Source organism: Accipiter gentilis, chromosome 5 (assembly GCF_929443795.1).
Source record: "Accipiter gentilis chromosome 5, bAccGen1.1, whole genome shotgun sequence".
NCBI classification, from domain to species: Eukaryota; Metazoa; Chordata; class Aves; order Accipitriformes; family Accipitridae; genus Astur; species Astur gentilis.
This window is the reverse complement of record NC_064884.1, coordinates 38,476,053-38,503,720: the sequence shown is the minus strand read 5'-3', so window position 1 is coordinate 38,503,720 and position 27,668 is coordinate 38,476,053. Positions and strand designations below refer to the sequence as shown.

Here is a 27,668-nt window from a genome sequence, read left to right as displayed (position 1 = left end):
CGTTTGGATGCGGTTGCTGTCCTTCACGCACAGCCCTTACGAAGGAGTCTTCCCCGCTTCCATCCTAAATGCAGGCGAGTAAATGCAGGTGCAAAGGGGAGAGCTTATCTGGTTATTGCTTTGTGTCTGCAGCAGAGCGGCAATAGTCCAGAGAAGCAGAGAACATAAAAAAAGGAAACAAGAACTGGGAATTTATGCCCAGGACAGACAAAAAAAAAAAGCCATTTTGTGTTAGTGCTGGCAGAAAGCTGGGTGCAAAGACACTGTCATTTGCTCTTTGTTTCTGGCTGTAATCAGGATTTGTATGTTTTTGTAAAGACGACCATCCTGAGTTAAAAAAAAAAAAAAAAAAAAAAAAAAAAAAAAAAAAAAAACCAACAGCAACAACAAAAACCACAAAACCACCACACCAGGAAAACAACCTTTTTCTCCTTTCAGTAAAAACTAACCATGACCTCTTGTATCTGGCTAACTTATCAGGTGGAAAAAGATTAACATCATGAAGCTCCAAGCAATTTCAACAAAAGCAAGGTCCTTGAGTTCCCTACAGAGACCTGCCCAGTTAGCTGACCCTCTTTTTTGATTTTCCTCTCTACAACTAAGTTTTTCTGGAAACAAAAAGAATAAGAGCACTTCGGTGCACCCAGTCAGCTGTGAATATGCACAGGACGAAGATGCTCTCCTGAGAATGCCACAGGGAGAAAATGACTGATCCTCTGCAGAGTCCAGGAAACCCAAAACTTCCTACTGAATAGTGAAAGTGACAAATAAAGAGATAAAATAAACCCAAGCCAACCACAAAGGATACTTATTCAGTCAGGAAACACCATCCACCCATAGCCCAATGTTTCACTTCACAATTCTGAAAAGTTTCAATAAATTTTTTCTGGCCTATATACCATGCATTAAATGCATGCATATATACTAGTCCTAAAAGAGTGAAGAGCTTCCCTTGCCAGTTTTTCTGTATCAGATTTTCCCATGTTTACAATGTCTTTCTCTGTTGCTGTGAGATAGACCTACACAAACAAAAATCAATCCCTGCCTCACTGCACAGGGAAACACAGACCCTGAGTAACCACCACGTGCAAACGGTGTGGAGAGCCTAGATTTCAATTCTTTAACCTGTTCAACTCTTGGAAGATGAAAAGCAGGTCAGGATTTTTGCAACAGGACTTTGATTTTTTTCAAAGACTTGTGCTCCTGAGGTCTTCAGATGTCCATTGGAGGGTAGGAGTTACTGGCTGAACAAGAGGATAGCCCCTGGCACACAGCAAGTCCGTAAAATGTGGACTCTGCAAACCCTTAGATGTGCATTTAAGCATATGAGTAGCAGGTGAAACCCTGGCCCCAGTGACAGTTTTGCTGTCAACATCAATGGGGGCAAGATTTTAGCCAGTGGGATTAATTTATGAGATTAATGTAAAGGAGCAGGGCCCAAATTGTTCTTTACTCATCAGAAATGAATAATACTGATTTTGAAGTAATGCCAGATAACCAAATTACACATGCAAACAAACACATTATGATGGACTGCAGCAGTGTAAGTGAAAAATATTATTCACCTTCCAGGAGAAAAGAAATAGTTTTTAAATGAACCTTTAATTTAATCTACCCCTTTAGAATATTAGCTTAAAAGAAAAACTTATTACTCTTTAGGAAATATACCCATAATGGAAGCTTCCCAGGTAGCTCTCATGAAAACATTTAAAATAGATGTGAACACACACTCTAGGTTTCCATAAATGTCAACATTTATTTCTGGTAAATATTGTCCCTTGCTTTATCTCTGCCAGTGGTATCCCCTCAGACCAATAAATCCATGTAGGAGTCCATACCTACTTATTACTCTCATTGGATTAGGAAAGATTACAAGTGACTGCTGCATAGATGTACAGGATGGAGTCCAAACTCTTCCCCCATGGGACAGTCTCACACCGCTGCACGACCCCCAGGAGATATTTTCTGGCTCTCAAGCAGTACGGGCATTCCTGGTGAACCAGGAAAGTGCAAGGGCTGCCCCTGCTCTCAGGTCAAAGTGACCACCGAGCATTTGTTAATGAGTTGTCCCATAGCTAGAAGAGCCCTCTTAACATCCTACACTGCCTTGCTACATATGTCTACCTGGTTGACATGCGGTAATCACATATACTAATAACACAGACCAGAGGTTAGGATAATTTAGCATATTTTCTTCAGAATTCCCCTAGGAGAGATGGAAGAATTGCCATGCCCATTTCTCGAATGAGAAACAGTCTGTACCAATACAGCCCTATGAGCCGCCCTTTCACTACGAGTGTGGCAAATGGCAACCACAGCCAAAGAAGTGGGGCCGTACAGAGAAAAGACTCTGCTAAAAATGAAAGGACTAAATTCACCCTAGGACTGCACTAAGCATACAGGGTCCTGCAAAGCAGACAGTCCGAGTGCAGGGAAGCGAGGGGTAATACAAAGCAATTCACTGGTTTCCCAAAGAAGACAATGCTGGCTGAGGAGGGCTCACAGCCAAGACAAATAGAGATGTGCTGATTGTACATCTGCCCACAGGCTAATTTTGTTGTGGGAGAAGGGAGCCTCGGAAACCTTAAGCTATTTTTCCATCGCAGGAAACCCTTGGTGATGATGGGAATGCACAAACTGCCCATTCTTTCCCTGGGAGTGATTTGTCCCTGGGTTGCACCAGGTGTGAAGAAGTCTGCTGGCACAAGGTCCCTTTGAACCAAAACTGAGGACCCAAGGGGAGCAGGAGGGAAAGATGAAAGCAAGAACAATTTCATGAGAATGTGGAGAATGGCTTTTAGCCTTTTGCTAAAGGCAAAAAAAGGACCAAAGCCCACTGGCCATGAACTCCAGTGCCCCTGAGCAAAAGCCCATCCCTACCTCAGGAGGCTGAGAAATCAAGCGATGGAAAAGTAGCCGTGACAACACATAGCAGTCAGACTCACTGTGAACTTCTCTTTTATTGACCACAAGCAAGGAACACTCAAGAGAATCCAAGGAAAATACACCCTGTGCTACTGGTGAAAAATAAATACTTGTTTTGTGGCAAAGAAGTAACCTGGAAACAAAAGAGAGACTGGGAAGCCACTGTGGTAACCGAGCCTAAAGAGCAATTGCAGTGAAATGTCTGGGAACCCTGCCTCTGTACAAGTAACGATATGTTTGGTGCTCCTGAAGCTGTTCTCAGAACATGCTCTAACAATGATGCATTTGCACAGTTTCAAATTTGTGCTGAAGACAGTTAATTGATATAGATGGAGAAGGCCAAATGGATGGCTTGACCTCAGAACTTGGCCTGGAAGGTATCCTTAGTCTCAGCAGGAAAAGCGCTGTTGATTTTGCATACCAAAGCCTGAGGAAAGGGCATGAGAAACCCAGGGACGTGCTAGTGACCTACCTGGGGTTTCTGTGCACTTAAAGCCACCTCAAGCTTCAATTTGAGTCATTCTCTACTTGGTACAAACATTCCCCAAACCCCATAGGGGTGTGAAACCTGATCCAGTACTTTTCCCAACGCATTGCTGCACAGACTAAGAAGTCAGGAACGATGGGACATGCTCCAGGTCAAACCTTCTTCCCAGGTTTGGGGGATGCTAAGGCCTGGCCTTGCAGTGCATGTAGCCTTCTGCTGGGAACTGGCCCTCCTGCCCCAAGACCCTTTCACCCTCAAGAAAGGACAAATGCAGCAAGGAGAACCCATCCTCAGAGCCAGATAAACCTGCTCGCTCCTTTCCACAGGGTGGATGGAGCATTTCCTGAGATGCAGCTCCTGCGTCCGCAATAACAGCAGCTGGTTGGTCTTCTGAAAGGTGGGAGGTAGCTATCAACTAGATTACTGTTACTGGAGCTATCCTGAGAATGGGTGTTGACATGGATATGGAAGATACCAATGGGCAACGATCCCTCTTGCCTTTCAATCTCTGTGCTGGCTTATTCTGTTGAGTTCAGCCTATGGATTGGAGCCTGAACTGAGACACCAAGTAGCTTCACTGCAGTTAGGCACATTTAGATGCTGCCTTGAAATCCTTCTTAAGCCCACATAAAGCCCTCAGACCTGAACTTTGTGGGGGTTGTGTTTACGAGCAGTGCTTTAACTGCTGAACTCTGTCCCCTGGGTTGGCAGCCCGCCTGCTTTCCAGCAAGGATTCAGGGAAAATCCCCAGTGCTATCTGTACCTGAATGCTAGAAGGACAGCCAGGATCTCCAAAACAACATGGGGAAAAGCCTCAAGGCACCCCAGTGTATTGCAACACAACTGCTGTCATGAGAAGCCTGAGCAGACTCCGAGGGGTGGGGATGCAACGCAGCACCGATGGCTGCGATGTGGCAGCTCTCACATGGGCTAGCCTAATCTGTCTTTGCTCCCCACGGACCTGCTACTAGGAGCCACCCTTTCCAAGAGTGCCACAGTCCTTCCCATCTGCTGGAGGCCCACCTCCTGCCCGGGCTGCTTCTGCCATCCGCTCTCCCCAGGGCGCCGTCAGCAGACCCTCCACCCGGGGTGACCCCCGAGGACACACACACACACACCTACGCCACGGTGGGTGGCTCAAGACAAAAACCCCACAGTGGGAGATCAGCCAAGCTCACGTCCACCCCAAGCAGGAGCCCTGTCACCTGCTGACAAGTGACACACCAGAAAAATGTAGAAACCTTCTCCGCTGCCTTCCCCCCTCCCAATCCAGCATAAATCATACCAAAAGGCAGAAAAGGTAGAAGCCAGTTCGCTTTTCCCCTTCGCTCGCTCACCTGTCCCTCCACCCATGTCCCCTCGCCAGGATGGGAAGCGGAGGTTCCAAAAGTCCCAGACAGCTGTCCCTCAGGTTGTCCAGCCTGGTTGGAAGCAGAAGGTCCTGATGCAGGTGGCATGAAACCTGGTCTTGTGAGAGCTCACCTTGGATGTACAGAGAGCTCAAGACATGGTTTGAATTTGGCAGCTCCCCTCCAAGCTGCCCACTGTTTCCTTGGCGCAAGAGCGAGCCTGGGACGTGTCCCAGCTGGAGTCTGGGATCCATTTTCCTCTATGTGAGCCTCCAAAAACAAAGGGACAGAGACTGTCAGCTGCAGAAGGCCTCCTCCTGAAGTCACTAAGAGTAAAAAAAAAAAAAAACCAGTTCATTGAAAATACAAGCCCAAACACATTTCTTAGCATTTCCATCCATAGTACCATGCAATATACCTTCTGCAAGTGCATTTTGACTATGTCTCTGTTGATCCTGCCTTCTGCCCACTCTGGCTTGTATTTAACTTTCCACAACAGACTATACTCAGCTTTTGGCACAATAGAACAAACAGGTTTCTTCCTTTTTATTTGTGTATGTCATTAACATTAAACACATGATGCTGCAATGACAATGGAACTGATGGCTTAATGGGATGAATTTTAATTTAAGTAATATTTCCATTAATCTAAAAGCTCTCCCTTAAAAGTCTGTAGAATTTATTTATTGGAAAAATTCCAGCATAATTCTACTGAAAATTCTCCTCTGAATGATAATATGTCAGACTTTTAAGGCTCTCTTCTGGCAGGTTTTCTTTTCACCTTTGAATGTTACTGACATAAGAATACACTTCTCCCAAGTCTTCTGTGTAATGAAAAAAAGCAAAAAGAAAAAGAAAGAGGGACTGCTGCAGAAATCACAGTCGCTGCAAAATACCACAGCCCCAGATCTGTCCCCTTGGCTGGAGAAGTGCATCCCAGATTTGTTACTGGTTAATTTTAGGTTATGGAAAATGCAGAGGATTAAAAGGCAGAGGGAAGCAGATGCCATGCAGGCAGAGGCAGCTAAAAGCCAATATCTCTCTCCGAGAGCGCAGAGGCACTGCACCCAGCACAAGAATGTGTTTTGAGGCAAAGCTAAGCTGTGGCAGCTGGGGCTGGGACAGAGAGGTGCAGCTGCACTCGAGGAGGTGAACAAGCAGGCGGCATTCCTGCTCTCAGAAAATAGCAAAAGCCACCATGCAAACCAAATAAACACTGGCCTGTGCCGGCTGTCCTCACACCCACTGTGTTTGTGCTTGCTGGTTGCAGAGCACAGGGGAATGGGATGGAGTCGGAGCTGCCTCCAAGCCCGAGCTCAGCCTGCGGAGAAGGGCTGCTTCAGGTTTGCTCCGTGCAAAGGGCATGGCTCTGTTTGTCTGTCCTCCAAGCATGTGCCATCAAGGGTGCGTGCACGCACGTCTGCACGTGCTTTTCTGTGGGACAACAAACCCAGGTACTCTGCTGTGCAGGCTTCTGTCAGGGGGAAGAGGAAAGAACAGAGACACGTGACGGTTGTCATCACGTCACTTTGTGCTCTGCTGGACGACACACACGATCCGTGGCAGCTCCAATTAGGCAATGGAAAGTGCCTAAATAGGACAGCATGGAGCAGCTCCCCTGGGAGCACATCCCTGAGCTCAGGATGCCACAGCTCCGTCCAAGCGCATTTGTCCAGCCGTCACCTCCCCCAGCCTGGGGACGAGGTGGTTGTGCAAACACCGGGGAGATGCAGGCACGTGAGGATGACTACCTCTCTCCTAAATGGCAGCAGGCTCCCCACCAGCACCGAGCCCCGTGAGTCAGCATAGGCAAAAAAAGGCCCACTCCGGCAGACCCACTGGGCTTCCCTCCTCTCCACACCACCCGCCTGCCCAAACCAGCCAGCCCCAAGGCACAGCTGAAAATGAAAATAAGGCACAGCAGCCCAGCACAAGCCTAGGGCCAGGCCAGCACGGCCAGATCCTCCACCCTGCTGCAGCTGCTCTGAGTTTAGATCCAAACTGAGCACGCTGTGAAACCACCTTGCCTACTCTGGCCGGCATGGGTGGATGTCCCCACGCTGTGGCAAGTCCTCTCCTGGGCTGCGCAGGGGTTAGGTACAGGGCAGTGCTGTACGGAGGCCCTGAAGACATCTGGAGCAGCACCGGTGGGCAGCGCTGCTCCCCCCTCTCCCCACTACAGACCCAGGTTAAGCAGCAAGAGCGAGGTCTAGGTCAGGACACAGCATCCCTCTCCCTTCCTCTCCCCCATCCACTTCCCAAACATCCTTGGCTGTTCCGAACAACCCTGCACTGCAGCCAGCCGCCTATTCATTTTAATTTAGGGTAATTGTCAGTAAGAGCTCAGAAACGAATTGTATGAAGCAGCAACACCTCAGCAAGGCAAAAGTTGCTTAGGTTTTGGAATCGCTTTCAGCCCACGAGAGCCTGTCTCCACCCATGGGTTGTACCTCCAAGACAGGCTGGGCTCTTGAGGAGGGGAGGTGGAGCTGTTCCAGCAGCTGGAGGACTTTCCACCCAACTACCTAGCTCAGTGGTGGGAACGCAACACTCCCAGCAACTCTGTATGGGGCCAAAAAAACCCCCTACTTCTCCTTGCCAACAGGAGGTTTCTTCTGGAAGATGGCACCGACCCCACTGTTCCATGGTACTTGCACACAGACGTGAGTGGAAAAGAGCGTGCTCCCTTCCAGCCGCAGCCCTGTCAAGGTCTGTCTTTCTCCACGGCTAGGGAGGGTCAGGAAGGGCAGCCAGCCCTTCATGTGTGGCCTGAGCCTGGTCAGCATCTTTCACTCTTCATCACTCAGCCATGCCGCCCATCTGCACTGGCTCTGGATATCTCTTTCTCTCTCCCCTCCTCCCTCCACAGACCAGTTTTGTGATACGGCCAAAGGAAGACAGTGAAAAATACATTAATGTTAACTCTTGCCTGGACAATATAAAATGCTCCCACTTTTTGCCACCCAAAGAGCCAAGTAAATCCACCTGCTTTCCACTACATACACCATACCGCTACTGACCATCTCCTTGCAGCCTTGTGTGGGGAAACACATCGCTAAGACGCAGCCATGCTAAATACCTGATACAGAACGCATTGAAGAAAGTCACTGTTATTAGCAGCTATTCAGTTAGTTTGTAAGCCTCTGGAGACAGATGAGGACTTCACCTTCACATGCCTCCTTCTTCTCATTCATGCATTACCCTCTTTCTTTTTGCCTTGTCTCCCCCTCCACTCCTAGCACCTCCCCATGCCCTCTGCAGGTTTCAGCCATGATTTAGTGGACTGGCAGCTCTTATAACTGGGGAGCCAATTCACACTTCTGCAGCTGCCTCAGCCCTTATCACTGAAGCCCTCAGTGGCTCTTTTGCCCCACCTGGGAAGCAGTCATGCTTATCTTCTCTGAAAATGACATTATTCCCACTTAATATACCTAAGAATAGCATGGGGTGTTGTTAAATTGGAAATCTAAGATGAGAGAGCTTGTCTATGGACTGCTTTGCATGGCCACACACAGCTCCAGGAGAGCCATCTAGGATTTGCATCCCCCGGGGCTGAACTAAAAAAAGCAGCATCAAGATGGCATCTGGAGGAGTCCATCCATCTCCCTCCCAGCAGGGCGTTAAGCAGCTACACTAACAGCAGTTGACAGTGGGAAAGTTAATGGGTGCGTGCATTAACCTACATAAGCATGTTTAAGCTAGGAGGGCTATGCAGAAATCAAACGGGTTAAGTTTCCAGGCCTTCTGTTCCAGAGATCATGAAACCAGCTCCAAGGGCTTGAGCTCTGTCTTAGAATGGCAGTGACGTGACTTCACATCATCACATTTTTTACTTCAGACTCATCAGTGCAAACCTGTATGTGTGTGTGCATACATCTGTGTGTCTGTATATGCTGCTCAAACTCCTTTTTTCTTTCATTTCTCCCCACTACCTTCAGAAACACAGATCTATTAAATGCGTGATAAAGGAGGGATTTATTCTTTAGATTCTGAAATTTTTGAGTTTAAACATACCCTGACTGTGTTCACTGGTCCAGGCAAGTGTCAGCAGGCAGCTCGCTGTGGCTTGGCACAAGCCCAGCACCAGCCACCTAACAGATCCGTGCCATAGCACCAAAAGGTTTTGGTGAAATTTTATTTCCTTGGCACAAGCAATAGACACTACTGTTGGGCTTAACAGCAGATGCAGAGCCTTAAAGTAAATATTTCATGATAAACAAGAAACCAGTGTAAACACAGAGTATAGATATATAATTAATGATGGATGCACTCAGGAATGGAGCAAGATCTAGAGCACTTGGCTTTAGACACGATATCCAAAGGAGTTACTCCTCCCTCCAGGTCTGACCTCTGACATGTCCTCCAGGGCAAGCTTGTTCAGCCCAGCTGTATCTAGGAGCTTGAGCTGCCCTAGAAAGCTTGAGCCACGTGGGCTGGGAAGAGGGAGAGGGAATGGGAGCGAAGCCAGACTTGGTGAGTGGAAAATCTCTCCTGTAAAAGCTTGCAAGACCTTTAAGGATCATCGTAATGGCTTTTTGTTGTTGTAGTTGCAGGCATCATTTTTTAAAACAAAGAGATAACATTTGGTTCATTTCTTTCATTTTGGAAAAGGGCAGCTCCTAAGCCCTTATCATTAAGAAATAAGAGCAGTGTTACATGTTCAAACAATTTATGTGAGGATCCTGCCGTTTGTTATGGGAACAGCAAGTACAACTGCAAGTCCATTATCATCCCTCCCTGCCTCTGCATGCACAGCATGAGCAAGTGAGGAAGATTAGGGGTAAAAGCAATGGAGCCCGCAAAGTCAGTGACAAATATTCCGTACTTAAAACCCTCTCTGAGGCTTCCCACACCGAAGTGAGGCTTTGGTTTGGTCAGCAGCCAGACAAGGACCCACTGATTCTTCTCCAATTTACTCCAAGTCTTAAAACCCAGCAACCTCCATTCGTGATCTGACGGCTGAGAAACAAGCGACCCAGCACTGCCGCAGCACTCTCACGATGCCCCGATGAGCAGTGGTGATGGGAGGTGGGTGACAGAACCGATACAGATAAGTTACTACCATTGAAAGGAGTTTCTGGACGCTTGCCCATGTTAAAACCTGCCAGTTTTATCTGCCTTTTTACTTGAATAAAAATCACAGAGCAATAGTATTACATTCTGGTCTTGTTTTCAAACCCACGCTTCCTCTGACCTCCACTCCCCGTATCTTCACCCTCCCACTCACAACTAATCTCTCCCTGCCTCCCCTCGCTTCTCTGTTGCTTCTGCAGACAACACGTTTATGTTGCTGCGAGTCTGCAGCAGCCGACAGACCATTTCTCATAATAAACCACTCCCGGCTGCACAGCCAGGCTGGGCCCCGCCACGTGAGCAGTCGTGAGTTTACGGGTTTTGAAAAGAAGGATCTTTGCACACAAGAAAAAAACCCCACATCTCCTGTAACAAGAACCCATGCCGGGACAAGCACGGCGGGTTGGAGGAGGCAGAGAGAGGGGACCGGGAGGTTTTGGTGCAGCCCTCCACGGCATCCCGCGTGAGAAGTTCTCAGCAGCGAGCCCATTGCGGGCAGGAAAAAGGAAAGTCAAGTTACCAACAGGCAGCAAGGAGTGGCAAGGCACCTGCTGGATTTACTTAGCAAAAGCTTAGCTGCCTTTAAACAAAGAGAAGGTTTCTGAGGAGCGATAGAGATCAAAACAGCAATTTAAGCAGCTTTCCGAGAGCACGGTCTAGCTGTTCGGGCACATCCTTCTGTTGGGCGCTTCTGCCTGCAGATGTAATTTAGGCTCAGGTGCAAACGGAGGGCCCTGGAAAGAAGACGCCGTCTGCTGTGCCGCCGTGCCTGTTTAAGCAGAGAGCTGCGACGTTCCCCTCACGGCGACCTGTCAGGGCAGCGGCCGATGCCGGGCCAGGTCTCAGGGGCAATTTCCAAGGGAAGGTGTCCAGAAATGAGAGGTTATTAGCTCCTACGCCGAAGCTGGTGGCAGCGGGAGAGCCGACCCTACACCCAGCTGCCTCCGCCACCCCGCAGATGCGGCGATGCTCCCGGCACGGGGTCGGGCTCCAGCGTACCCGAGTCTCCGGAGAGCGTGGCAGCTTGCTCCGGTGTGCCGGGCTGTGTCCGAGGGGCCCGGCCGGCAGCAACGTCCCCTTCAACCATCGCAGCTGAAGCTGCCGCCGGAGCAGGCGGCACCTCTTCATCGCTCCTGGCAATGATGCTTTAGCACGGGCAAAAGCAGAAAAGGAGGCGGGGGGAACCTTACCTGGGGAGACTGGGAAATAAAGCAACGAGACCCTGAGCTGATGAAATGCCAGGGGACCAACGGGGCCCCTCGAGCTGAGGGTCACCCCCATTACAGACTCGCTGCTTTTGGAGACAGCAGGGCACCGAGGGAAACCCTCTTCGGAAAGGCTACGTGGGCAGCAGAGGAGGACCTTGCTGGGGCGGGCAGAGGAGGAATTGGGGGAAGTTGCCGTAATTGTTCAGCCTAATTGCGATCAAGTCCTCCTCAGCGGCATTCCCGTGCCTATGGTGTCTTTCTCCCCCTTCAGAGGGAAACAGATTTACAGGCTCAGCTGACATTATTCATTTCACTGGAAATTTGAAAGGGAGCCACTTGTAAAAGTCTGTGTAAAACAACAAAAGAAAAATGGCAGAGGGACAGGGCTGGTGGATATTGACAGTTACAGATGTCTTTATCTGCCTGAAACAGAAGAACTGCATGGAGTACTCCAGCCACCTGCACCAGCAACGGGGTAAGAAAGAAAAAGAAAAAAAAGGCATAGTTAAAGGACAAACAGGCCCCTAGGCTTGAAGAAACACGCATGCCCCTACACCTGAGCCAAACTGCTTGCTGCAGGCCCCTGCGGCTGCCCCTGTGCCAGAGCAGGATTGTCGTGAGGGGCCAACACAGCTACAACGCCGAGCCTGAAGTACAGCGTGGTAACTTCTGAAGCCACGGAGATGTGATAGAGAGTACCAAAGCTGTGGGAACAGCAACTTTGCTCCCTTCTGGCTCTTCTGTTGGAGCCTCAGATGCTTTGGACAGTGATCAATGAGGGGAAAACAACAGCATTTTCCATCTGTACTTGCGAAACAGACACACTGGTACGAGCAGCTGCTGCAACCAGGGCATCCCACTGGCATCTTCTGCCCATGAATCCGTGGCTGGAGCAAGATGATTCCTGCTACAGAGGCTTGGAAAATGCACCACTTTATTGAATAAGAAGTTTTGTACCAGTGAGGGAAGAATCAAAGCGATGTTCCCATGAAACACTGCTTTTAGTATCAAAACTCTGGTGTCAAGGCACTAAGTGAAGGCTGCCAAAGGGCACAGCCAAATGTGCTAAAGCAGTGCGGCACTGAGGAGTTGATGGCTGCAGCCTCCAGAATAGCTCTGGCACCCCAACACATAGCAGGATTCAAGGCCAGACACCTGGAGGGTCCAAAAGCCCTGGCTCTGAGGCTGAAAGAGACACAACTCAAACCGAAGCTACCGAAGCTTCCTGGAACAAAAGAGCCAGTGCAGAGGAGGGAAATAATCACCTTATGGGAACGAGCAGCAAAAGAAAACTTTGAACCAGAGGTCAAAATGCAGACATGAGCCCTTGGGAGCGGAGGCATCTTGAGATAAGGGAGCTCAGAAGAGGGCACGTGGTTGAACCTCCTTGTCTGAATGGGTCCGGCAGACTCACAAGTTCAGCAACGTGGATGGTACTGGCTATCCCCACGCCTTAAGGAATGGCCTAATTTCAAGCAGTGCTGAGTACCTAGCAGGTTCCCACTGAAAATTCAGTCCTTATTTCAGGCCTAGTAAGTGCCTAAAATCCTCACCTTAAGCAGCTCTCTAAAACCACCTCCTCAGGAGTGACAGCTCAAGCTCCATGCGCACACACATACCTGGAGCGCATCCTCACGTTCAGCCTCTGCTGTGCCAGGGAAGAACGATCCCTGTACACAGCTCTCCCTGCTTCATCCCTCTGAACCGTTCCTCCTCCGACACCATAGGAAGCACTGGGACACCACTGCGGATGGTGGGGACCTGGTGCTCGGAGCCAGGATCCCGAGCATGGGTATGCCCACTGGGACCAGCTGCTTTAGCTCACCTTCCTGCTGCTGCCGCTACCCGGATTGCGCTGGGGCTACCAGTGGTGTCAAGGGCATGTTGGCAGGGACAGGTTTCTCAGAAGCAGAGGAGGAGGAGGAGGAGGAGGAGGAGGAGAACCGACCTCTCAGTAACAGAGGCTGAATGACAGTGCGAGTGTAAAAGCAAAAAAAACCCCTCAACCCCATGTTGGTGTGAAATCATTCCTCTCTCAAGCACCAGACCTGATCACCCTAGGGCTGGGACTGCTGCAGAAGACTTTAATCTGTTTTGGTAATGCTTGTGCCTAAAGCGATGGTGGTGCTTGCAAGACAGAAAGACAGGCCTAAGTAAGCCCCTGCTCCACCACTCAGCTCCACAGCCTACCTGATGGTGCCATTGGCACGTGCTAAAGTCTGGCCTAGAGTGAGAGAGGTGTGGGTGCTTGGCATGCATTACCTGCGTTACCAAAAGGATCCTGTAAATATTCCCTCAGCCTCTCCATTGGAGCGTTCAGTTCCTGCAGGGTATATACTCTTTCCTCCCAGGTGCTAATCACACCAAGGATGGGGAGTCCTTCCATGGCTCACTATCCTGGCTCTCCACCAACCCAGACCTCCTCTTCCTCTCTACTCCATGATCCTCACGGATTGGGGATTTCTGACCACAGGGACCTAAAACTATCAACTGGTTCAGTGTCCTGGCAGCAGTGAGCAGGAAACTCGGAAGCTTTAGCACCATCCCTGTGGACACGAATCCAGCTCTCCTGTATCTCCTAATGCTTTTTGCCCAGCAATCCCTCATGCAGAATTTAATTCATACAGTTCAGCACATGTTGGCAGAGACGTGCAGCAGAAGCACCACAAAGGTACCTCTCTTAGAGCTCGCCATAATTCCCCAGTTTCTGTAACTGAGTCCTGTAATTGAATGGATGGGAACGTCAGCAGAATTTTCTATTGCTTACAGAGAACAAAAGCCTTAAAATTTAGCCTGAGTGACCTCTGTGGGCTCAAACCCATAGACTCAATAAAATGCATGGCAGAGAAGAACACCAACACATTTGTGTGGTGTTTTCATGAACATTTTTTTCAGCTAGTCTTGTAATTTATGAGTCAGGGAGATCTGACTTGTGATTTTGGAACATTTGGGATTGGCAGCAAAAGATGCCCCATGCAAGTTTGTACCTCGCTGTCTCTGAAAAGGTCAACACCACTCATTAAGTGATGTGTCAATGCTTTTGCGGATAAAGCACCCACGCAGCTGGACAAGAGATGTACAATGAAGTTGTGGTGTGTGTTATGTTTCATGGTGTAGGATGCTATTTCACTGAGGGGCTGACCTGAATAGGCAGCTTGGTCTCCTTCTGTCTTTGTAATTTCCTTAGATCCTGTGATGCCGGACAATGTTTATGCAAAGAAAATGTTACAATATCCAGCATATTCATGTATCCACCACACAGTAGAGGTGTAAATGTGAGATTTATTTCTGCAAAATTCACCTTCACCTATCTATTCTAGTCAGTAGCACCCTTTTACACAGCTCAGGTGACTTTCCGTACTGAGCTAGAGAGTTCACCAAATGAACGGATTACGTTACAATTTACTTTTGGGATTAAAATCCCTACTTACTGCTCATCTGTTTCCAGACAGTCATGGAACCTGTAGATGGGCAAACCTGCAAAAGAAAAAAACCAAGAAAAAACTCATACACATCTATTAAAACATCAAAACTATCTATAACATGAAAGCTTTCTCCTTGCTCTTCTTAGATAAACAAACCAACCAACCAACCATGTTTGAAATCATGAGCATGTAAAGAAGGATTTGTTTCTATTATTGTAGCAAGCAGGATGCAGCGCGTACTACTGAAAGGTTCACAACTGTGCAGCTCTAAAGGGGTTTATGTCAGAAACACTGCAAAACCCAAACACGGAGCTATACAACAGCAGGGTAGTTCGCTATGGCTCAGTCTTATTATGCAAGTTAATGATTCTGCTGTGTCACAGCTGCACACCCATGCCAGGTGGGTCTCCGGCAGTGCTGGTTTGCATCCAGAGGGGCTGCCCAAGGCTGTGGGGCCAGTGCCCTTCCCTGCCTGGGGAGGTGGGAGTCGGGCAAAAACCAGGGGGTAGGGGGCCAAAGGGGGACCTTGGTCACAGCCCTGATGGCTGGAGAGGTGGGAGGGGAAGGTTGAAGAAGTTTTAACTGTGAGGAGCACTGGGAAGGGCAACTCCTCCTTCTTGTCCCTTCCCAGCAGGAGCCACTTCCCTGCATCCCCCCTGTCCTCCCTCGACAGCTCTAGCCAGCTTAGCTTCTCAGGGCTGTAGGATGGACAAAGCAAATGATGAGGACGGCAGCCGTTTTTCTGCCAGAGGCTTGCATTGCCCGTGCCTGAAACCAGCCCCGTGTGCTGCACTTCATGCTTGGTTATAGCTTTGTGATCTTGTTTTAAGCAGACAACCCACCTTAAGACCTGATGGTGGCTGAAGTTCCCTGCAGGGACCAGAGATGGCTAAGAAAACAGTGTGTTAGTTTGGCAATAACCACGCTTATTGTCCAGCAATTAATAAAAGCTGTGCTTATTAACATGCATTTGATGTTTGCACTGAATCATACATCCGAAGCCTGTTTGTTTAAGCCAGAGACAACTTGGTCTTCATCATGCTGGTTTCACCAGGTACAGTTTTTGGAAACCCTTCCTCTCCTTTTTCTTTACCTACATCACCCATTTTCCTGCCTCCTCCCCGGCTCCTGTGCCCAACGGCAGAGCAGGGGAGGAAGAGGAGCTGCAGTCAGAGCTCAGGACCCTGCTACGGCAGACAAGAGCTCAGGACTCACCTCACAGGACCTGGCTTGCCGTTGCTTTCAGTCTGTGTGCGCATATTGCACCAATCTGCAGCTGCAAGTTCAACAAAATCAAAGTAGCGTAAGGCTAGCGTCACGCTGCACTGAACCAGATCATTGACATCCAGGTGAAAGTTTCAGAGCATCGAATATATGTTTCTTCTCCTATAAGGGTTGCAGCTAAGAAAGGCTCTTCTGCATGAGACTCAGAGAGGCTCTCTCCTCTAATTCCCTGAAGAAAATCCAAAAGCAGAGCGCGAGACCAGCATTGCATTGGTATATTGGCTGATGGGCACAAAATCTTCTGACAAGTCGTTTGCTCGGCCCTGATTGGAAAATATCTTTAATTAAAACACCGCCTCAGAATCCTGAACCAATTTCATCCCAGCTCCACTAAGTGCTTTGTACAAAACATTAACTCTAAAATCTCATTACACATTAGCAATCCCTGTGACAAACATAAATGATAATTTAGCTCTAATGCATTCTGGAGCAAGCCATTTTTAAGAGAGACACATGATATCAGCTTGCTAGGAGAAGAGGAAAAGCTGAATTTGTCTGTCTCTTTATTTTTTAAACAAATGGCTCTAGCTGGTTCAGCAGTGGGCTGTACAAATCATTGTAGTGTGTAGATCTGACAGTACACGGCAGCTGTTTAGCCCAAATCTGGCACTTGATCCTGGGCTGGGTTTTGAAATCCCACCAGCAGTGCCGAGTTCCCAGGTCTTTAAGCATTCAGAGAAGGGAAACGGGGATGGGGAAGGTGGGAATGTTTGTTGATTTTACAGGACAGCAGGGAGGGAGATATGCCCGGAGAATGAAGGTAATCTGAGCTTGCTCAAAACCAAAGGCAGAGTCAGGGAGTGGGAAGGAGAAGGTGGGACTGACTGCCTGCAATCACTGCAGCTGGCTTCGGGGGCAAGAAGTGTGCGTGTAAAAAAAGGCAAGACTTGCAGCGGTGGTGTGATACCTAGCACTGGTGGAAATTTTGCACTACTAAACACTGCACAACCCAGTCGGGACAACAGTGGACACTGCAGTGGTTAATATTTATATTAAGCACAAGAACTTTTTTAACAGTACTTCTAGGCCAGAGGGATGGCAGTGGAACTAATGTTATTTGCACTGTTCATTGTCAGAAAGAAGCTAAACATCCCTTCTTTGATTAACAGCAACACCCCCAATCTCTCCCCAGTCTTGAAAATGACCTTTCTAAATGCTGCAGGCTGCACCTGGAACAACTTTTCCGTGTGCAAGCGGGCATGTGGGCATTTTAACTTTGTGAAATGGGAAAATTATGGCTACTTACGGTGGGATTATGAAGCATGTACATGATGAATATTATACAGGGATTTTAAAACCAGGCAAAACCCAAGCAGCCTATCTTCCCCCACATTTCCTCCAAGTATCACCTACCAGATTTGATCATTGCCTTGAAACCTAGAGCTGGAATCAGGCTTTGTACTAGCTGACGTGCAGTCACTGAAGTTTTCAGTGAAGGGAAGGCTTTTCCCTCATCTGCCACTTTCTGGTTGCACTAGAAATCAGTCAAATTATTTCTGATCAAATTTTGTTTGGGGAAGTGGGAGGGAAGAGGTCGCCTGCATCCATTGTCTTGTCAGAGCTGAGACATATCCCTGTGGCTTTATGGATGCGGCAACATTTCCAGTGGAGACAGACTGTTGCATCTGGAAAGAAAAAGGTACAAATCAAAAAACCTCAACTTCCACAATGCACATCTCTCCCCCATAAAAATACTGAAAAACAGATACGTTTGCTCCAGCAAGGAACAAACCCCCTTAAAACTTGTTGCAAGATGGGTGCAACCTTCAACCAGCTCTTCTTTCAGTCGTGGCTGTGCTGTCACTCTGCCCCACCGAAGTCAAGAAATGTTTACTACCGGCTTCAGTGGGTGCCAAGGCAGCTCTCGAAACCCCTTTCTTGTATGGCAGAAGGAGGAAAATGACCACATTAGACTAAAAACAAGGGCTTCATTTTTCCTTGCAATTGAAGTGTCATTCTGTGATTTTCCCTATCTCCAGTCCTGAAGGTGCTGCCTGGTAATGACAAAGCAACGCGGCTCCATACGGGGAAAGGGGCCGTTCCTGCCCTCTCCCAGCGCTCTGCAGCGGGTGCGAAGCCCAGCGGTCTCTGTGTAGAGATCCGCTAAGTGCATGGCGTTTTACCTACACCTCCAGTCCAAAACATCTAAAAACTATCACACAGATCAATCAATGAATCTCTGCTTGAGATTCAGGCAAAAATGAGAAGCCCCATAGAAGGATTTTGTGAAAGGGCAATGAACTTTTCTGCAGGGAGGCTGACAGCAGTCAGATGGTGGGGGGGTTGTCTGGTTACCGCAAGCCCAACAGTTCCTTGATTTTTACTGCTTAAGTATAGTAGCTTGGGGTTGCATCTCTCTCTCTGTCTTTGCACTGAAGACCAAAGTCCCAAAATCATTCAGCTTCTTTAGAAGACTGTTCCTTGAAGGGTTCTGCTTTTCCACCCTGGCCTGAACCCACCGGTTCTCAGGAAAGCCTCTCTGATACATACTTTCTGGTTAGCTACTCTTACCTCTTCAACTGCTAGCTCTTGCAAAATTCAAAGGGGGAAGGCAACTAACAGTTTACCTTCTGTATCTAATTTTCCTTCCTCTTAGCTTTGATCAGATTAGATTTCTCTTTTCTGAAAAAGACAGAAAGTGGACTTAAATCAGGTATTGGACTTTGCCACTTTCTTATGTTGGGTTTTCCTCCTTGCCTTGCTGCTTATTGCTGCAAAAGCCTCCTCTGCCTTACATTCAGATCAGATCACTTGGAGCCTTTCTGCTGAGCCCACAGATCTTAATTTCTTCACTTACAATAAAGCTTTCCTGAATTACTTTCTTTCTTCTAGAGGGTTTCTCTTCCAAACCACCATCATACTGCCAGATTTCAGCATGATTTCCCTTCCTTCCCCCTTGCCACACTTTCATCCAATACTGAACGCTTTTATCATATACTTTAAAAAATCTTATTTAGTAAAACTTTCAGTAACAAGTAGCATGATGTGAAGGTAGCTCCACTGCTGTAACTGCACTTCTGTTAGGCAGCTGTACTGTTTCTGTCCTCTGGGTTGAGACCAGTGCACCACATTTCAAACAGTTCATCAAAAACTGTTGCCCATCGAAGGGGTGGGGAGTAATTAGAGCTGATAACTCTTCTTTCCTCCTCTGCATGGCCTTTGGCTAATCGCTAAGTCACGTCTGCTGGCTCTGCAGACACTAGTCCATTCTGGAGGGGACCAGCTTGATAAACACTGCAGGCTGGGAACAGGAGCTGTGCTTAAATTTGTGTTTGGCAGTGACGATCAGCATTATCAAGTGATGCTTCATTAGTCATGTGAAGAACTGGACAATGCTGTTGCTTTATTTTACAGCCTTCTGCCTCAGTTACAAATTCATATCCTGACCTTGGTCCATATAACTCCAATCATAACATTGTCCTTCTGTGGTATATCTAACAAAAAGTCATTAAGGTCTTTGATCACTCTTGACATGCTTCACAGCTCTGCCCACATCCCTGTACAGTTGTGTGCCACACGTGCCCGGGACCTCACCGCCCTTGCTCAAAGGCAGCAACTCAGCCAAGGTAGATTAAAAAAAAAAAAAAATAATAATAATAATAAAAAAAATCATTCAACTTGCCCCACTCCTTATTTCAGCTTATCCTAGTGGAAAGTCACTGTCTGTATACTCTGTGCCAATCACATGTTCAAAAACTACATTCGGTTCACATCAAGAGGAATTTACTTCTCAACACTGCTCCAGCCGAAAGCATAAGCTTCACTTTCTGTGGAACACATTGCATTGCTCCAAAAATAGTCTGATACTTCTTCAGCTTGTTTAAGAACAACCAAGCTACCTGTTGGAGAGAAAAGCTGTAGCTACAGGCATGGAGCAAGGCAGAAGACAAACTAGCTCCTGAGAAGCAGCATGGTGCAAAGCAGCAGCAGGAGGGAGCAGGGGCAATACATGGGGATGGGAAGCCTGGGGAGTGCAAGGGAACGGAGGCGGTGAAGGACAAGAGAGAAGCATGGACAGCCCTTGTGTGTGCTCTCAAAAGCATGGATCGGACAGGTCTGAATGCGAGTCAGTTGGGTGGGTGGGTCAAATACAAATAAGCCTGCATTTGTGAGAGGTGAGGTAAGACTAAACTGGCAGCGACACCGCAACGGTTAGACAAGGACTATTCCAGACCTGCAGCTCCTCGTGCTGCTGACTGTGGTTCACCTGCAGCCTGCTTGTGGTTGCAGGAAGGCTCCCCAGTGCTCGTACTGCCTTCCCAGCAAGGGCCCTGATGCTGTTTGCTCAGGTTTTGTAGACTTTTCCTCCGGGGTGGTGTCCACCCCATGGCCTGCCCCGTTAGGCTGCAGCTTCTCCACTCGGCTGGCACCTGGGGAAGGGAAGCAGGAGGCAGAGGCATCACAGCCGCTGGAGCAGGGGCTGCCCTTTACCCGGGACCCCCCCGGCAGCCTCTTCCTTCCCGTTGAATGAAGAAGACATGAATGCATCAGTCTTCACAGGCTAACCATTGCCCGGGTGGAAAACACTCCCTTGGGACTTCTGCTCTCGGTTCTTCTCTCTCCCCCTTTGCTCGACCAGATGCTGTTCTCGGTCAGCAACATTTCTGGAAGGAGTCCGTGGTAGGACACCCACAAGTGCTGCTGGAAGCAGTTGGGAAGCAAGGGATGGGAAGTGGAAGGACTGTATCTGCTTTCACACAGGTCAGTGCCCCCCTTCAGGAGGGGCCTGTGGGGATCGTTGTCCAACTTTGCAGCCTTTGCAATTTCTATGGCACCCTCTGCATAGTCTCCTGTTGCTGGCTGTGCTACGGGGAAAAAATTGCCCACCCCATCGCACCAGCTGTACCAGTCCCAAGGAGAGGCCGCCCCAGCTCGCGGTGGTCGTGCCGTCCTTTTCAGTAACTTGCATTCACAGTGATTTGGGGCTGCCTAGAAATCCGCCACCCGTGCCTGGTGCCATCAGAGCTCTCCCAGGACAGCCGCTTGCCGTGGCCCCTCCGCCTGATGTTGACCCTGGAAGGGAAGCTGGGATAAAAGCGAGCTGTGCCGTGCGTGCTGCTGCAGGCCAGGCGTCCCAGGGCACAGAGTGCGGCCAGACCCGGGAAGCGGCTGGGCTGGCCCGCAGGAGAGCAACTGGGGTGGCCCACTGGCCACGCAGGCGAGTCCTGTAATGGGTTTTGCTCCAGCATCGTCCTGCGGAGCACAGTAAGGGCACAGCCACGGCCGCCCAAACAAATGCAGATTGACTGCATCGGCTGAGGGGACGGCAAACGTAAGGAGGAGGAACGGGGTGTGCAGCAGGTCCTGGTGGGATCAGAAGCAGCGCTGCTTTCACACAGGTTTTGCTTAGCATAAAGGCTCCTCTGATGTTTCATGACTATCAAAGGCTTTGAAATTCACAGGAATTTCAAGGAAGGCAGAAGTTCATCTGAAATGAGAGAAAGATTGTATTTTCCCTCCCACCATATTTCCAGCTTCCCAAGAATTTTCCTTTGAAGACTCCACTGCTCCCAGAAATGTCTTTAGGATGTTTTTAAAGTAATTTCCCATACAGGATCATCACTGCACAGAACAAGCAAACAGTAGAGGTTCAGAAAGCAAAGTATGGGGGCGAGAAGTGAGGCTGTTGGTAAGCTTCAGCTTCTCAACAAAACCAAATCATCCCACCACGTAGTAGCATGGTTAGGAGGCAAGTATACCAGATGTCCGATATTGAAGAGACAGCGGAGGGGCAAGTCTGACCGAGCAGTGTCTTACTGCCTCAGTGCTGGCTAGAGCAAGAATACAGATTTGGGCTAAGGGAGAAATTCCACGTTTTCAAACTTTTTTTCTCAAGTCTGGGTACGGGCAACTCTCATCGGGGAAAGAATGTGCCTGCAAACTGCCTGCAGCAAGGAGGAAGGGAGAAGGGTCTCATGGCGAGGCATTTTGCTTTCCAGCCCCTGAAAGGGGACCCCTCTAACTGGTCTGCTCTGATATCTGGACACAAGGGAGTAGATAAGCATGGGGCAGACTGCAGAAACTATGAGATGAAACTGCTCCTTTCCCTCCGATAAGAGGGAGCTGGTGTTGAACCTATTACTGAGATTATGGTGGATCTGAATTCGTTTCCCCTTGAGCAGCAGCTAGAGAGACAGAGCAGTTGGATTAAGTTTCACTTTCCTATGTAAAATGACTTAACTGCGTAGATAAAACTTCATATATTTGTGAAGCCTCATGTGTTTCCCTGAGACTTGATCTCAATAATGTCTTATGAATGCCTTGCTGATTGTTTAATGAATTATTTTTCTCCCTCTCAGACTGTTAATAATAAATTTTAAGTAGAAGGAATGTACAGGCTGCTTGAAATAATTCCTCTAATATGAATTCAGCTGCAGAACTTGCACTGTTTTGCCTCCCTCTACCTCTAAGCAACTACTTTTTGAAGAGGATTTGGGGGCAGAGGAGTTCCCCCTGTTCTTGCAAGGTAGGAAACCCCTAGGGATGTGAAGGGCAATGAGTGGGCTGCATCGGAGAAGGTCAGCTTCACAAATCCGTGAAGCTTCAGCAGAAACCAGCTCGCTTTGTGTGCATACTGTTGTATACCACCCAGATGGACTTCCACTCTGCAGAGCAGAGGCAGGAGGGACAGAGTAGTTTTGGAGACAGAAGAGGAGGGACAGGCCCGTTTCAAGGCTGTGGTACAGGACTAGAATCTCATCGTCTACCTTGCCTGCTATGGGCTTCGAGAGAGGTTCAGCACAAGTCACATTCACCTCATGTAGGTTTTGCTGTCTGAAGGACTCACATCCAGCCAAGCCAACTAGATGGGGAGCCCAGGCAGGTAGCAGGAGAGGAACGATTCCCCTTGTTTCTGTTGGACTTTTCTCTTGATCTAGGATGAACTGCCCTTGGAGCTGCCCGTGTCCTGCAGCTGATGAGGGAGGGAGGCTGGCCGAGGAGCCCAGGCCAGGACTGGAGTCAGGCATCCCACTGCTGGTGCCGACAACACCCACCCACATAGGAGCGTTACGTGGATGGGTCTCTGTTAAAAGCTCTTAAATGTAAGAGGGTTTTTTTTTAACAGCCATGAGTTAGAAGAACTCCAAGTTCTTAACACCTGAAACTATTTTCAGCATAACCCACAGATTACGAAAGGCTGTCCGTAGTGCAGTTCACTCTGAAGGTTTCATGGATCATTTCACTTGCGGGGTTAAAATAACAGCCCACGCTATACCCATAGGCACGCAAACAGATCAAACTCAGCTACCCCAGTTACTCTCAGGAGCACTATGCTCACAGGGGGAAAAAACCAACTGAGCATTAAAAGAGAAGGAGAGAGTGCCAGGAGAGTAAATGAAGGACGGCATGAAAGACACGGAGTGCTAGAATGTCAGCTGCATTTATAAACTTCCATTATTAGCCTTCACCTTCATCCTTGCCTTTTCCAAATCAAAGTGCTTTCACTTTAAATAGCGCCATGCACGCAGTGGAAGCTGCTGAAAACACCCAGTGGTACAGTTTTCTGCATGCAGCCAAGCCAGCCCATACCTTGCATTCAAACCAAAAGCAAACAGCTTTCCTAATCCCCGACGTGCTGGTACCACAGGTGGAGCTCAAAGCCAAGCGAGGATATTGAGGACATCGCACTCAAGGGAGTGGAAGGTGGCAAAGCGGCCTTTGAAGTGGTAGGATGGGCACTGTCCCACCCTGCAGGGTGGGCACGGTGGAGAGCAGGGAGGACAGAGGGTGCTGGCGTCCTTCGTGCTGCCCCCAGGATCACAGGACCACAGACGTCCCCAGAGACAAGCCCACACGCTTCTCTGCCCGGTTGCTGCACGCCAGCCCAGCCGGCTCTAGCTGGCCAGGTTTGTGTGTGCAAGACGAGAGAGCGGTCTGCAACTGAAGTCCTACTGGTGAAGGTTAAGAAAGGGTTATTCAAATAAAAAACAATTCTGTAGCTTCAGAGGGAAATGCTGAATACAGAAAAACCATGGAAAGCTTCCTAATTACTAATACTGAGTCTTGGGGCATACGTACCTACTACAAAAGCATTTCTTCCTTTAGGAAGGTTTGCGTTAAAACCGCTGTCCCAGGGTCTCCTCTGCCCAAAAGGTGGCCCTGAGGCACACCAAGGCTGCAGGTTGACTTGAAGTCTCAGGTGAAGAAACATGAGATGGGCAGGTCAGCGCTTTTGGTATCGCTCATTAGAGTGACTCACAGCTTAGTTACAAAGCCAGGTAGGTGAGGATTACTCACTGCTCCTTTCAGCTGATCAGAGCTCATCTCTTTCCAAAACCAGGGTCAGCAGTTGTCACCTTTGCAAACTAAGGGAGGGCCGCACTTGCAGCTGGACTCATTACGGTCGTTTAGGCACGTATAAGTCATCACGTGGCGAGACGCCACAGTGCTGCAGAAGGGCAAGGAGGGATGCTCTGGCTTCTCTGCTCCCTCTGCTTTCCCTGTGGCTCCCACAGCACTGCCCAGCTGCTGGCACGTCAGCCTGCCACCACACGGGGCCAGGGGCTCCTGCTCCCTGCACAGGGCACAGTCAAGTCGCAGGTGGTTCCTGGGTCGGAGGCTGCCAGGTTTTAAGCCACTGAATAATGTTGCTTCAAAACTGTCATCTGCGTGAGCCAAGCTGGGGGTCTGCCTTTCTCGCAGGACCCAGAAGCCAGCGAGGCCATTTCGGGAGGGAAAAAAAACCTCCAAGAAAAGTGTGAAAGAAAGAAAAATAATGAAGAACAAGTTTGGGCAGCTAGGAAGCAGAGGCAAGAGGCAAGGGCTGGAAAAATACAAATGACACCAGAAGTCTGAAAAGTGATGACTGGCAGACACCTGTGTCCTTAAAGACATGTAGGCACCTAACTGCTAACTGAAATCAAGGGTGAGGTAGGTATCTTGACACTGTTAGACTTTAGGGTGTAGATTCGTCCCACACTAGCACCTGATTGTCAGAAATCATAGAAGGAATCATGGAATGGTTCAGGTTGGAAGAGACCTTAAAGATCATCCAGTTCCAACCCCCCTGCCATGGACAGGGACACCTTCCACTAGACCAGGTTGCTCAAAGCCCCATCCAGCCTGGCCTTGAGCACTTCCAGGGATGGGGCATCCACAGCCTCTCTGGGCAACCTGTTCCAGTGAAGAACTTCCTTACACCTAATCTAAATCTACCCTCTTTCAGTTTAAAGCCATTACCCCTGTCCTATCACTACGTGCCCCTGTAAAAAGTCCCTCTCCAGCTTTCTTGTAGGCCCCCTTTAGGTACTAGAAGGCTGCTATAAGGTCTTCTCCTCTCTTCTCCAGGCTGAACAACCCCAACGCTCTCAGCCTGTCTTCACAGGAGAGGTGCTCCAGCCCTCTGATCATCTTGGTGGCCCTCCTCTGGACTTGCTCCAACAGGTCCATGTCCTCCTTATGTTGGGGGCCCCAGAGCTGACCACAGTACTGCAGGTAAATGGCACAGACTAACTGAGGACTGAACGGCAGAGACCCAGAAAGGTTCTTCTGTTTCATCCCAGGTATTACAAAGTGGGATAATACAAACACCTGAGGTATCTCCTTTTGCTCTGATAATGAATGTTTTGACCTTAGCTAGTGTCCCCAACCTCCTTATCTATATGAAACCACCATTTTAAAATTAACACTGTTTTCAGTGCTGTATTGCTGACTCCTGCACTTGAGCAAAATTGCTTCAGAAATCAAAAACCACTTGTAGGTCAACATTTAATAACCTTGTATTAAACTGTGTGGTCATTATTGCCCTTGTGTTACACTATGCTCTTGGCAGTCACTACAAGCTCACTTGTAAAAATACCTACTCGTGTCTATACTTTCATCATGCTGGCTTACTAAAATAGCTCCCGTATGGCAAATGCTCTTCCATGATTAGTTCTCTCTCTGCAGCTGTATTGCTTGTACAGCTGCTTCTCCTTTGGTTGTCAGACCCACATGGCACCAAACCACTGACCTCTCCTACATTTGGCAGGGAGCTAGGAAGCATTTCCATATTTCCCCACAATGGTAACATCATTATTTTTAGTATTTGGGATGTTAGAGAATAGGTAGAGAAAGAAAAGGAGATTTCTGCCAAAAATACATGCCCCAGTTCTTAAAAAACCTTTATGTTTCAGGCATTAATACAGCCTCTAGTTATTAGGGAGATGGCTAAGAAAACCCTATAACTAACAAGCACTACAGCTTCTGGTTGAAAGATCTTTGGGCCTTCTTGTAACAATTCACAATAAAACGTCTGGTGGTTGGAGTTGTAGCTTATTTATGAGGATGCCTTAAGCAAAATCAGTATGAGAGGGAGAGGAGGGGAGAAAACATCTGACCAGAAATTGTATTTAATCTATGGAGGAGCAGGTGATGACTTAGGAGATCCAAGAATACTGTTCTTACAGTCATGAAAATAACACCGAACACCGTAGGTCTGCATTCAGGCTACCAAAAGAGAAATCTTGTGAAGCAATAAGGTGGGGCTGATTTTAATGCAAGGAGGAAGCATTTCTGAAGTTTCCATTTTCTTTTCAAAAAGATTCTAGCAGCAGGCAGGGATCAAGTAATTACTTTGCTCCTGTTCACAAGATATCTCAGAATAGTAACAGACCACACACCCAGGAGATGATTAAAGGAAGTCAGGGGTCAGGAACACAGAAAAGCTTGTGATACAGAAGAGAAGATTTGCATGGCCATTAATATTTCATGACTTACCAGCCATGTGGTTCAGAACAAGTATCTGCACAATAAAGTAGAATTGTCTGCCGCCAGGTTGCATCTTTCAAGACATACCTGAGTCACAAAGGTATTATTTACGTGCCTTTACCCATGAACAGACTGCAAAACCCTCTGGATCCTTGTACTTATCGTAGGGGAACCTGGAAGCCCTGTCTGAGGGCTTAGCAGGATTTAAGTGGGGCCTCTGCCCCGGGCTAGACCTCTGCACAGAGTGAGTTTCAGCCTAAAAGCAAAGCATAAGTGGTATTTTTTGTACTGCAGGCCTATTAGATCTGGTGCAAAGGAAAAGAGCTACTGCACCGTTACTACGTCTTTTTAGCCATTATTCTAACCCGTGAAACAAAAGTGCTATTTATAGATGAGTGTACAGGTAGCAGTGCAGACAAAAGACCTTGTATTCTCTGCCATTAATCCCATTATAGACACGTCAAAGCTGGTAATTAAATTTTTTGGGGAGAACCCCCTCATAAACGACTACTTTTCTCCCAGTGAAAAGAGCAAGCAGTGTCAGGGATGAAGCAGAAGTACTTCATCCCAGGATTTTGGCAATTATGCTTCATGAGATTTTATTCTGAGCGAACAGTTTACTGTGGCAGCACAAGCACGTCCTTTCCTCACACGCAATCAAAGCTCGGAATTTTCCCTGCCTGCACATGCCTGTACGCGGCTGGAATAAACAAGCGGAGTGAGTGGTTCGGCTGACTCACCGGCACAGCCAGACCCTCCTGTTGCCGCCAGCCACTGATGTAACTTTTTTTCCTGCCTTTGCAACTGGGCTCTCCCTTTCCCAACCTGCTATCAGCCATGAGGCTCTTGACTTGAAAAGAACATTTGAGAGCCAGAGTGACATTGCTAAATTGTCCAAAGGAGTCCCTCGGGGGCACAAGGCATGTTAGCGTTGCTCGTCAGAGCTGCTGCTACTCTCATTCTCATAGTGCTCTGTGTGTGTGTGAAGAAAAGGGCGAGGGAAAATGAGACGTTAGAGATTACAGAAGTGGGGGGGGGGAGCAGCACAGCACCAGAATTGCACCCAGTGTCTTACTGACAAGAAATGTAAGTCCTTGCCCAGAGAATTTATAGCTGAAATGAGTCTAATAGCACAGGGTCTGATAGCCCCGTCTGCGTGCGTTGCAAATTACTCACATGAGCAGCCCCACCGACTCCGTCTGAAGGATTCTTGGACGTGCAGTCTGGC

General features: G+C 48.4%; 1 long non-coding RNA gene across 1 annotated transcript in view; it reads right to left on the bottom strand.

Annotated features, from left to right (window-relative positions):
* The window catches only part of LOC126038771 (uncharacterized), a 54,293-nt gene extending 26,625 nt beyond the window's left edge, over nt 1-27,668 (bottom strand). The window contains exons 1-5 of the long non-coding RNA XR_007506080.1: nt 27,617-27,668; nt 17,105-17,376; nt 15,683-16,014; nt 14,474-14,519; nt 4,750-5,087 (exon numbers count right to left, since the gene is read on the bottom strand). This is a non-coding gene — a long non-coding RNA (uncharacterized LOC126038771). The remainder of the gene's footprint in view (nt 1-4,749; nt 5,088-14,473; nt 14,520-15,682; nt 16,015-17,104; nt 17,377-27,616) is intronic.